Source organism: Elephas maximus, chromosome 7 (genome assembly GCF_024166365.1).
Source record: "Elephas maximus indicus isolate mEleMax1 chromosome 7, mEleMax1 primary haplotype, whole genome shotgun sequence".
Classification (NCBI taxonomy): domain Eukaryota; kingdom Metazoa; phylum Chordata; class Mammalia; order Proboscidea; family Elephantidae; genus Elephas; species Elephas maximus.
In genome coordinates this window covers 34,709,459-34,720,828 of record NC_064825.1, presented here as the reverse complement: position 1 = coordinate 34,720,828, position 11,370 = coordinate 34,709,459, and the positions used below count along the sequence as shown (strand labels likewise).

The 11,370-nt window shown below is 41.2% G+C and overlaps 1 pseudogene; it reads left to right on the top strand.

The window, feature by feature from the left end:
* Positions 1-1,565: 1,565 nt before the first annotated feature.
* Positions 1,566-2,207, top strand: LOC126078799 (60S ribosomal protein L10a-like; annotated as a pseudogene).
* Positions 2,208-11,370: the final 9,163 nt, after the last annotated feature.

Sequence of the window (11,370 nt, the reverse complement as noted above, 5' to 3'; positions counted from 1 at the left end):
TAGAAAGTGAGAGGAATTTGAATACTGCAGACAAGGATATAAACCCTGGTCCTGTTACTTACCAGCTTGTGACCTTTTAACTGCTCTGAGTTTCCACTTTCTTATCCATTAAATGAGAATAATAATATCTACTTTGTACAGTTATTGTGACATATAGGGCTATTGTGTATACAGTCTCTTTCATAAGCTCAATAGCAATCATTACTGTTATAACACAAAAGTGAGAGTATCAGAATTTTTAACTGCATTCATCTTTTTTAACCAGGTATTTGGTATTTATGTAGACACAGCTACCATTAGCAGAAGGGGAGTCATATTTAATATGATTATGGCCTATATACAAAAATGTATTAAAAATGTCTTTCATTGATCCAACAATCAGTTCAGGCAAATCACAGGTAGTCCCCAACTTACGACAGGGTTCCAGTCTGATGACTTTATTGAAAGTCAGTTCTGACCTAAGTAGAATACCCCCTTTTTTTTTTTTAGTTTTCGTTATTATTGCCTTTTATTACCAGTATCTTTATAAAACTAATCTTTATTTGTCTTTGGGGATTGGAAACATTAATATATAAACTTACGGTTATATTTTAATAGATACATAAAAAATACACAAATCATTAAAAAAAAAAGGTGGTCATAAGTGTGGCTTGTCATAACATGAATATGTCAAAAGTCGAGGACTACCTGTATTGGGAAGTTCCAACTTTTTTTTTAGTGCACTTTAGATGAAGGTTTTTTTTTTTTTTTTTTTTTAGATGAAGGTTTACAGAACAAACTACCTTCTCATTAAATAATTAGTACACATTTTTTTTTGTGACATTGGTTACCAACCCCATAACATGTCAACGCTCTCCCCTTCTCAACCTTGGGTTCCCTGTTACCAGCTTTCCCATCCCCTCCTGCCTTCTTGTCCTTGCCCCGGGCCAGTGTGCCCATTTAGTCTCGTTTTGTTTTATGGGCCTGTCTAATCTTTGGTGAATTTCAGGAGTGACTTCATTACTGGGCTAAAATGGTGTCCAGGGGCCATACTCTTAGGATTTCTCCAGTCTGTATCAGGCCAGTAAGTCTGGTCTATTTTTGTGAGTTAGAATTTTGTTCTACATTTTTCTTCAGCTCTGTCCAGGACCCTCTACTGCTATCCCTGTCAGAGCAGTCAGTGGTGGTAGCTGGGCACCATCTAGTTGTGCTGAACTCAGTCTGTTGGAGGCTGTGGTAGTTGTAGTCCATTAGTCCTTTGGACTAATCTTTCCCTTGTGTCTTTGGCTTTCTTCATTCTCCCTTGCCCCTGATGGAGTGAGACCAGTGGAGTATCTTAGATGGCGGCTAACACAATAATTTTTTTAAATGACTAATAGTTCATCTTTCAGTAAAGTGGGTAAGGTGGGGATCAACTTATGGTAGTAGCTGTACAGCTTTTAAAATCTGCCTTTATTTCTTTTACTTTGGAAGAAAGTAGACGCCTTAAAATTTTAAGTAATTCTCAGACACCCCAATCAAAACTATAATTAAGTTTGTATGGAAAACCTTTCTCTTCTTTTCCAGTTACTGTGGTACTAGGAACCATGAGCAGCAAAGTCTCTTGAGTCACCCTCTACAAGGCAGTGGGAGAAGTCCTACATGGAAAGTGCCAGAAGTTTTTGGAAACAGTGGAGCTGCAGATTAGCTTGAAGAACTATGACCCTCAGAAGGACAAACACTTCTCAGGCACCATCAGGCTTAAGTCCACCCCCCGCCCCAAGTTCTCTGTATGTGTCCTTGGGGACCAGCAGTACTGTGATGAAACCAAGGCTGTGCATATCCCTCACATGGACATCGAGGTGCTGAAGAAACTCAACAAGAATAAGAAGTTGGTCAAAAACCTGGCCAAGAGGTATGATGCCTTTTTGGCCTCTGAGTCACTAATCAAGCAGAGCCCACGAATCTTGGGTCCAGGTCTGAATACGGCTGGCAAATTCCCTTCCTTGCTTACCCACCATGAGAACATGGTGGCCAAAGTAGACGAAATGAAGTCCACCATCAAGTTCCAGTTGAAGAAGGTGCTGTGTCTGGCAGTGGCTGTTGGCCATGTGAAGATGACAGGTGATGAACTTGTCTACAACATCCACTTGGCTGTCAACTTCCTGGTTTCACTGCTAAAGAATTAGCAGAATGTCCAGGCTTTGTACATCAAGAGTACCATGGGCAAGCCCCAGCATCTATACTAAGCACAGCTCAATAATCCCTAGTGTTACTGTCCAAAAAAAAAAGAAAGAAAGAAAACCTTTTTCTTGTCCAAATGTAACTGTAAGGCAGATATTTTAGTATGTATATAAGTGATGGTATTTTAATAGTTTTGTTGAGGGTCATGGTATTGTATCAAATACTGCCCATTCCTTCCAGTTGGGGAGTAGGGGAAAAGTGGAGTGGAATGACTTGCTCAGCCTTCCCATTCTTTAATAGGGCTCTGACCCTTGTCAAAGAAAACACATACACACACAGACATAAACAAGGACTCCCATTTACCTTATTCTCAAATTAAAATTATAGTATCCGGTCATTCATCTTTGTCACAACCCACCAAACAGTTTTGCAAGACCATGTTTCATAAACAAGCTTTCCTTTCAGCATCAGCCAGGAAGGTTAAGGTTTAGATCCTGTGTGATAGAAACCCTTTTTGTAATTCTCCCCCAAACATCTGTTCAGTCGCTCATCATTAACATCTGTCACCCATTTCTAGGCTCAGCCCAGACAAATCTATGTTTTTATAACAAACTCCATTCCAAATTGTTACCAAGTGATTCCTACTCAGACTAATCTTACACAAGGATTGAGAAGAAGTCTTATTAGATCAAATTCGTCTTCCACTAACGCAGCATCTACCCTGCAGCCTTGGCCAAAACACAATGGCTCAGAGGAAGGGAAGTTCCTTATAACATGCTAACACTTTCTTGCTTCGAATTGTTACACTGAAGACTTTTAGACCTCTTTAACTCTTTAGGGTTAGCAAAACACTCTCCTACACTACTATCCACATATGTGTACCTTTAACTTCAGCCCATCATTTACTCTATTCAAGCCCTAGCAGGGCTGCTTTACAAACTGAAAGAAGAACATGTGAACAGTTCTTATTTACATAGAATAGACTAGAAATCCTGGCTCATTTGGACAGATAGCACAGTGGTTAAAAGAATGCAGAGACCTGAATGGAGATCTCAGAAATGTCACCTCTAAGTCAGGTAACCTTGGACATGATAGTTAATGGCCCTGACCCTCAGTTTCCTCATCTACTTAACAAACCTCATAGGATTATAGGAATTAAAAGTGATATAGCAGATAGTGTTTGATACAGTGCCAGGCATATAATAAACAACCCAGTAAATGGTAACTCTTGCTTTCTTTCTTCTCCTTCCTCCTCCTCCCCATTCCTTTCTTCTTTTTCCTCTTCTTCCCCTTATTCTTCCTTCTCAAGCAAAAAGAAGGAAAAAAAGACCAGGATGTCTTTAGCTTGCTTTTCCTGTGCTCTTAGCATCCCTTTTTCCTCATTTGTATTCAACCAGCATTGACTGAGTGCCTCTTATGGGCCCAAGGAGTGCTGGTAGTGCAGTGGTTAAGCCCTTAGATACTAATCAAACGTTCAGCAGTTTAAACCAACCAGCTGCTCCACGGGAGAAAGATGTGGCAGTCACTTCTACCCTGTCCTAAGCCAAAAAAAAAAAACCACACTTATTGCCTTCGAGTCCATTCTGTCTCATAGCAACCCTGTAAGACAGAGTAGAACTGCCCCATAGGATTTCCAAGGTTGTCATCTTTATGGAAGCAGGCTGCCAAATCTTTCTCCTGTGCAGTGGCTGGTGGATTGAACTGCTGACTTTTTGATTAGTAGTAAGCGCTTAAACATTGCACCACCAGGGCTGCTTCTACTTTGTCCTACAGGGTTACTATGAGTCGAAATCAACTTGATGGCAATGTTTTTTGTTCTTTATTTTTTTAAGTGGGCTCAAAAATATGCCAAATAACAACGCAATTGAAGTAAATTTCTTGTCCTCAAAAAATCTCTTTCATTAGTAGAAGAGATAGACATAGACCCTGAGTCAAATCAAACTTAGTGGTATAAAGTTATAAGGAAAGCTCCCCACAGATTTTTGAAGATGTTTTAACACCAAATCTGTTTTTCTTATTATATGACTTTAACTGGGGTTTCATTTTACACAGTAAGTTAGGAATGTAAACCCCAGGGCAGACCTTTCATTTCAGTGAGAACCTAATGGTTATAATTTAGGCCAATGTTTATAATGTCAATAGTGCAGTGAGAAGAAGAAGCATTTTCACCTCCATTTCCATGGACGTTAAAAAAGATAATAATGAAGAAGGCCCGCAGACTAAACCAGATGGGGCTACTAAATTATTCTAACTTATTTATTTCCTTTATAGAAAACCAAAACCAAACCTGCTGCTGTCGCGTTGATTCCAACTCATGGCGACCGCACGTGTTGCAGTTTAGAACCACTCCATAGGCTTTCTTGGCTGTCATCTTTACATTAACAGATCATGAACCCTTTCTTTCATGGTGCCACTGGGTGGGTTTGAATCGCCAACCTTTAGGTTAGTAGCCTAGAGCAATCCATTTGCACAACTCAGGGACATTTTCTTCCATGAAGTACAATATTAAAACTATTTGAGAAAGCATTCCATGGCTCATTAGAACCAAATATTAATTTGCTATTACGATATATACATACATGTACCCAAAAACCAAACCCAGTGCCATCGAGTCGATTCCGACTCATAGCGACCCTATAGGACAGAGTAGGACTGCCCATAGAGTTTCCAAGGAGCGCCTGGTGGATTCGAACTGCTGGCCCTTTGGTTAGCAGCCGTAGCACTTAACCACTACGCCACCAGGGTTTCCACATATATGTATGTATGTATAATAAAATTGAAGAACAAAGTCCCAAGGGCTGCATTCTCCATTGAATGGAGCCAGTAGGGAAAGAGTCCCTTTTGCATCTTGGCCTTCCCTATGGGTTCTTTTCACCACTATCTGGGAAAAGGGCAACTGGAACTTCAGAGCCACAAGGTTCCTGCTGTCATTCCTTCATGGGCCCCTGTCCTGGGGAGTTTATTTCTTGTATTTCTTAAAAGTGTCACACTGAAACCCATTGCCATTTCAGTGTGATTGATTAATGACTTTTGTGTGGCCTTTCTAGCCATGGTTTTGTAACTCCTACCCAGGTGATTGGGCGGAACTGCGTGATAGTGTAATCCAAGGGGATTAGTCAGTTTAGCCTTAAAAGCGAGTCAATTCCAGAGCAGAGGAGAGGAGCCATCGCCACCAAGGAAGGAGAGACCTGGCAGCAAGAGATGGCGCGGTGGGCTTCCTGGCCCACAGAGAGAGAAAGCTGAGCACCTTTGTGCAGAGACTGAGGGCCAGGGAGAGGTGTGCCTGCAAGCACGGCTGGGAAGAGGTTATCCTGATGGAAAAACTGCATCCTGAGTGTTCTTGAGCCTGAATTGTAGCTGTTACTTCCCTAATAAGCCCCACAATTGTGAGTATGGTCTGTGAGTTCTGTGTGGCCATTGCAATGAATTTTCAAGCCCAGTAGCGAGTGCTGTGGGAGGGACAGCTGGTGTCAGAAAAATTGTAAAGATAGAAGAGAGGGGAGGCTTGTCTGGCCTCCACCTCACAGAAGTCAGTCTTGTACTGTTGATCTCCGTTCTCCTTTCCTCTTGTGGGGTTGGAGGAGGTTAGACACTGCCCTCAAGCCATTTTTACAGCCGTTGAGTCAATTCTGACTCATAGCTGAGCCCATCAGAGAGAATTTGAGTTCCTCAGACAAGGGAGGTTGGGGCAAGCAGAGGCTTTCCAGGCAGAAGGAACTATACAGGGGCGTGCGGGGACAGGCCTGTGTAGGTAAAGGGCAAAGTAGGTGTGGGGAGAGGTAAGGGAGCTCTGAGACTGAAAAGAATAGGCAAGAGCAGGTGAGAACCAGGGCCCATTCTAGAGATTCCTCAAAGATGCTCACTGAATGCCTCGGGGTCCACATGTCTGCATAGAAGTTTCACAGTTTACAAATTGCGTTGTCATGTTTTATCATCCAGTGGTATGGTATGGTATCCTATGGTATGGTATCCTTTGTGGTTGTTGGTTGCCATTGAGTCAATTCTGACTCATGGCAACTCCATGTGTTACAGAGTAGAACTGAGTTCCATAGGGTTTTCTTGGCTGTAATCTTAATGGAAGCTGATCGCCAAGTCTTTTCTTCTGAGGTAATTTTAGGTTAGCAGTTGAGTACAAAAAGTTTGTGCGACCTAGGGATCTGGATCCTCCTTTAACAGATTTAAAAATTGAAGCTGTATGTCTTTGGGTAGATCCCTTAACTTCTCCAAATCTCTGTTTTTTCACCTCTAAAAGCAGAAATGTGTCCCTGGGTGGTGCAAACGGTTAACATGCTTGGCTGCTAACTGAAAGATGGGCAATTCGTATCCACCCGGAGGTGCCTTGAGAGAAAGATTTGACAATCTGCTCCTGAAAAATCAACCGTTGAAAACGTTGTGGAGGACAGCTCTACTCTGACACACACACATGGGGTCTCCATGAGTCAAAAACAACTCAACAGCAACTTTTTTTTTTTTTTAAGTGGAGATAACAGTACCCGCCTCACTGAGTTCCAGGAATATATATGTACATTGTTCAGCAGGAATAGTCACTCATCTATGCTAATTTCTTTCTGGCCTAGGGTTACTCAGCTAGGAGGTGATAAGAAATCAATCCCAGATATTCTGACACTGGATCCATGAATGTTCCAGGCACAGGTGGTAGCCCAAACACTCCTGTGTTTCCCAGCTCATTTACTGCCATGTTTACAGTGTGAGGTTGGGAGGTAATTGTCCCTTACCTTTCAAACCCCACATACTTTAACAAACCCAGGCCTTGCCAGCACACATTTCTGTGCTGATCCCTTCCCCAGCCCCCATGCCCCACCTACCCGGAGCTGGGAGGGAAGAATCAAACTGACTCTAACAAGGCAAGAAAAAATATTACCCCAAGGGAGACCTCAGCCATGAAGTAAATGGGGAGGGGAAACTAAATGACAAATGACACTAAAAAGGCCGGATTTTTTCAAGATGTTTTCACTTGTTTAAAAAAAAAAATCACAAAGGCAAATCAGATAACCAAAGAATGCATGGTCTGTGAGGGGAAAAAGTAGGAAATTGAGTTAGAAAAGGGAAGGGGCTGACTAAACACCACTTTGAAAATAGAGATATTTCTAAATCAGCGGGCCCTAAGGACGTGTTTCCTGAGATACTTATAGACAAATGTGTTCCTTTCTCTGAGAATCAACTTAAGACTGGAATCTTGTTCTTTAAGTTGCTGAGATCTTGTAAAACTCAATTTATTATTCCTCCTCAAAGCCTTCCTTTCCTGCAATTGCAGACACTTTGGGCTGTATCTCATGGTCTGTTAAGCAGCATTCCACCTCCCAGGCAGAACATTTGGTAGGGGAGGCAGGAGAAAGAGTTATCCAATGGGATATGTGCCCAGGATATGCCCAGCCGCCATGCCTACCTTGCCACAGAGTTTGAAAAAGCAAGTTGCCCAGGGTGCAATGCAGGTAAGCAAGATACAAAATGAGCTGTATTATCCCGCTGTGTTTTGCTTAAAGGCAAATCTGATCTATTCTACACAGAGAATTCAAAAATGTTTTTTAATGTAAGCGGCTCATACTACTTACCTGCCTTCCAACCTTCTGTGACTTCCCATTGCAGCCAGAATGAAATCCACACATTTTCCCAGGCACAATGAAGCCCAACATGGTCTGGTCCTGGGCTACCTCAACCACACTCATTTTGGGCCACTGTTCCCTGCCATGATTATGCCTCAGCCACATTTACCTTCTGACAGTTTATAGGAGATACTTCCTTTTCTCTAGCAAAATGTGCACATATGCTATGCCTTCTTGCCTGGAATCTCTTCTGCCAACTATTCCTGGCTAACACCCCTTCCTGCAAGTCTCAGAATTATTGTTTCTTTCTTAAAGAGGTATTCTCTGTCTCCCAACCCAGGTTAGGAACACTCCTGTTATACACTCATAACACCCTAGTTTTTTCCTGGTTAGCACTTATTATAATTTGTGGGGCTATTTATTTAATGTCTGTCACCCCATATCCAATAGATAGTAAGCTTCATAGAGACAGAGACCATGTCTATTTTATATGTATTTGTCAAAAGGAACTAAGTCAATAATAAAATTAATCTCTTAAAAAAAAAAATCTCTTAGATGAGGTTTATTCAGGCAAAAGATTAGTGAATCAGGTAGTAGCACCAAACCACATGTGGAAAGGTACTCCACTGAGTATCAGCAGTGATTAGTTTATATTGTCAAAACAAGGAAGTGAAAAGCTTATTTCTGGTTGGCTTATACAATTTACTATTGAGACATTTTCAGCATGTCATTGGTCAATGAGGGTGGAAGCCATATCAGAATTGGTCATTGGTGAAGGAGAGTGCCAATTTACAGGAAAGGTAGGCTTAATTTCGGGAAAGACAAGTCTTAGGGGCATTGTCAACTTGACTGCCATGTCATTTTGTCAACTACAATTCTCCATTTTCATTTCATTTAACATATTGTATACCAAGAATGTGGCATAGCTCCCAGCTCAGCACAGTGCATGGTAAATGTTTGGAGAATGAGTGAATGGCTGGCTTCAGAGAACCACCAGATTTTTCCCTTCTGAAGCCTGGCTTGAATAAGTGGCTTCTGACCAAAATCACCTCACAACAGAACACCAAATTATTAAACATGCCTGAAACCAAATTTAATTAGAGGCAAAATGGTAAGCTGTCAGACTATCCTCTCTTTCTAGGCAAGGAAACACTATAAAGGGGAGCTGCTGATCTGAAAATTTATAAAGAACTTTGAGAAAAATAAGGTCCATTTATCAAAACCAGGAAACTTCTAATCAGAAGTCTCCTGAGAGAGCTGGTCACCTAAATAACTAGTTGAACAGTCACTGTATAACTAGTAAATGACAAAACGTCAGAATTTAAAGTTGGTATTTGAATGAGAAGCAACTGTACTTCCAAAGAAACCTGGACCCTGCAGATCCTTGCTTATGTTATATGGTGTTTTCCAGTGCTATCCTGAGAAGAAGCCCAGCAGTTCCTACAACTAAATGCAACTTCCAGTCATTCCTTTGGTTTTCCACTGATTGTAGACTATTATTATAAATGCAGAACATGTCAAGCCACGGCCATTTATAAAAACCAGGGCACTTTCTGGGCAAAGTAGATAAAGAAACTCATGCTTTCATGTCTGTCTGCCTTTACTGGACCAGAACCAGGCAGAGACTGGATCTTGCTCATCTTTGCTTCCTTGGAGCTCAGAATGGTGCTGGGCACAGAGTAGTTCATCAATTAATGTTTGCTGAATGACTACATGAATAACCAAAGGATGACAGCGCGTCCAAGCAACTTCTCGAGTTTTCTTTTTCTGAAATAAAGTTGACATTGTACGTTTAATTTGACCCACCTGTGTTTAGATCCTGTAGTGACATTGTCTGTAACTTCCAGAACTTCCTGTTTTTACTCCCAAATTCTGCTGTTTTTGGTATTGTTAGGTCCCATTGAGTCAGTTCTGACTCATAGCAACCCTATGTATAACAGAGTGAAACACTTCTCGGGTCTATGCCATCTTGACAATCATTGCTATGTTCGAGCCCATTGTCGCAGCCACTGCGTCAACTCATCTTGTTGAGGAACTTCCTCTTTTTCACTGACCATCTACTTTACCAAGCATGATGTCCTTCTCCAAGGACTGTTCCCTCCTGATAACATATAGAAACTATGTGAGATGAAGTCTCACCATCCTTGATTCTACGGAGCATTCTGGCTGTGTTTCTTCCAAGACAGATTGTTCTTCTGGCAGTCCATGGTATATTCAACATGCATCGCCAACGCTGTAATTCAAAGGCGTCAATTCTTGCTTGGTTTTCCTTATTCACTGTCCAGCTTTCACATGCAGATAAGGCGACTGAAAATACCATGCTTTGGGTAAAGCCCACGTAGTCCTCAAAGTGACATCTTTGCTTTTTAACACTTTGAAGAGGTCTTTTGCTGCAGAATTGCCCAATGCAATACACTGTTTGATTTTTGGAAGCAGCAGCCAAGAAGTAGAAAGTATTTAGGCCCAGAACATGGGGCACAAATATGGATCTCTTCCAGTCGGTTGGCCAGGTAGCTGTCTTCCAAATTTCTTGGCGTAAACGAGTGAGCACTTCCAGTGTTGCATCCATTTGTTGAAATAACTCAATTGGTATTCTCTCAGTTTCTGGAGCCATGTTTTTTGCCAATGCCTTCAGTGCAGCTTGGACTTCTTCCTTCAGTACCACCGGTGCTTAATCATATGCTACCACCTGAAATGGTTGAAGGTCAACCAATTCTTTTTGGTACAGTAACTCTATTCTTTCCGTCTTCTTTTGATGCTTTCTGTGTTGTTTAACTTTTTGCCTATCAAATCCTTCAATATTGCCACTCGAGGCTTGAATTTTTTCTTCTGTTTGTTCAGTTTCAGGAATGCAGAGTGTGTTTTTCCCTTTTGGTTTTCTAATTCCAGATCTTTGCACATTTCATTGTAATACTTGGTCTTCTCTAGCTGCTCTTTGAAATCTTCTGTTCAGCTCTTTTACACTTCATCAGTTCTTTCTTTCCCTTTAGCTACTCTACATTCAAGACCAAGTTTCAGAGTCTCTTCTGACATTCATTTTGGTCTTTTTTTTTTTTTTTCCCTGTCTTATTTAATGACCTTTTGCTTTCTACATGTATGATGTCATCCCACAACTCATCTGGTCTTTGGTCATCAGTGTTCAATGTGTCAAATCTATTCTTGAGACAGTCTCTAAGTTCAAGTGGGTTATACTCAAGGTCATATTTTGGCTCTTGTGGACTTGTTTTAATTTTCTTCATCTTGACTTGAACTCACATATGAACAATTGATGAGCTATTCTGCAGTTAGCCCCTTGCCTTGTTCTGACTGAAGATATTGAACTTCTCCATTGTCTCTTTCCACAGATGTAGTCGACTTGACTTCTGTGTATTTCATCTGGCGAGGTCCATGTGTACAGTCGCCATTTATGTTGTTGGCAAAAGCTGTTTGCCATGAAAAAGTCGTTGGTCTTGCAAAATTCTATCTTGTGATCTCTGGCATCATTTCTATCACCACAACTATATTTTCCAACTACTGATCCTTCTTCGTTTCCAACTTTCACATTCTAATCATCAGTAATTATCAATGTGTCTTGATTGCATATTTCATCAATTTTAGACTTTAGAAGTTGATTTAAAAAATCCTCAATTTCTTCACCTTTGGCACTAGTGGTTGGTGTATAAAA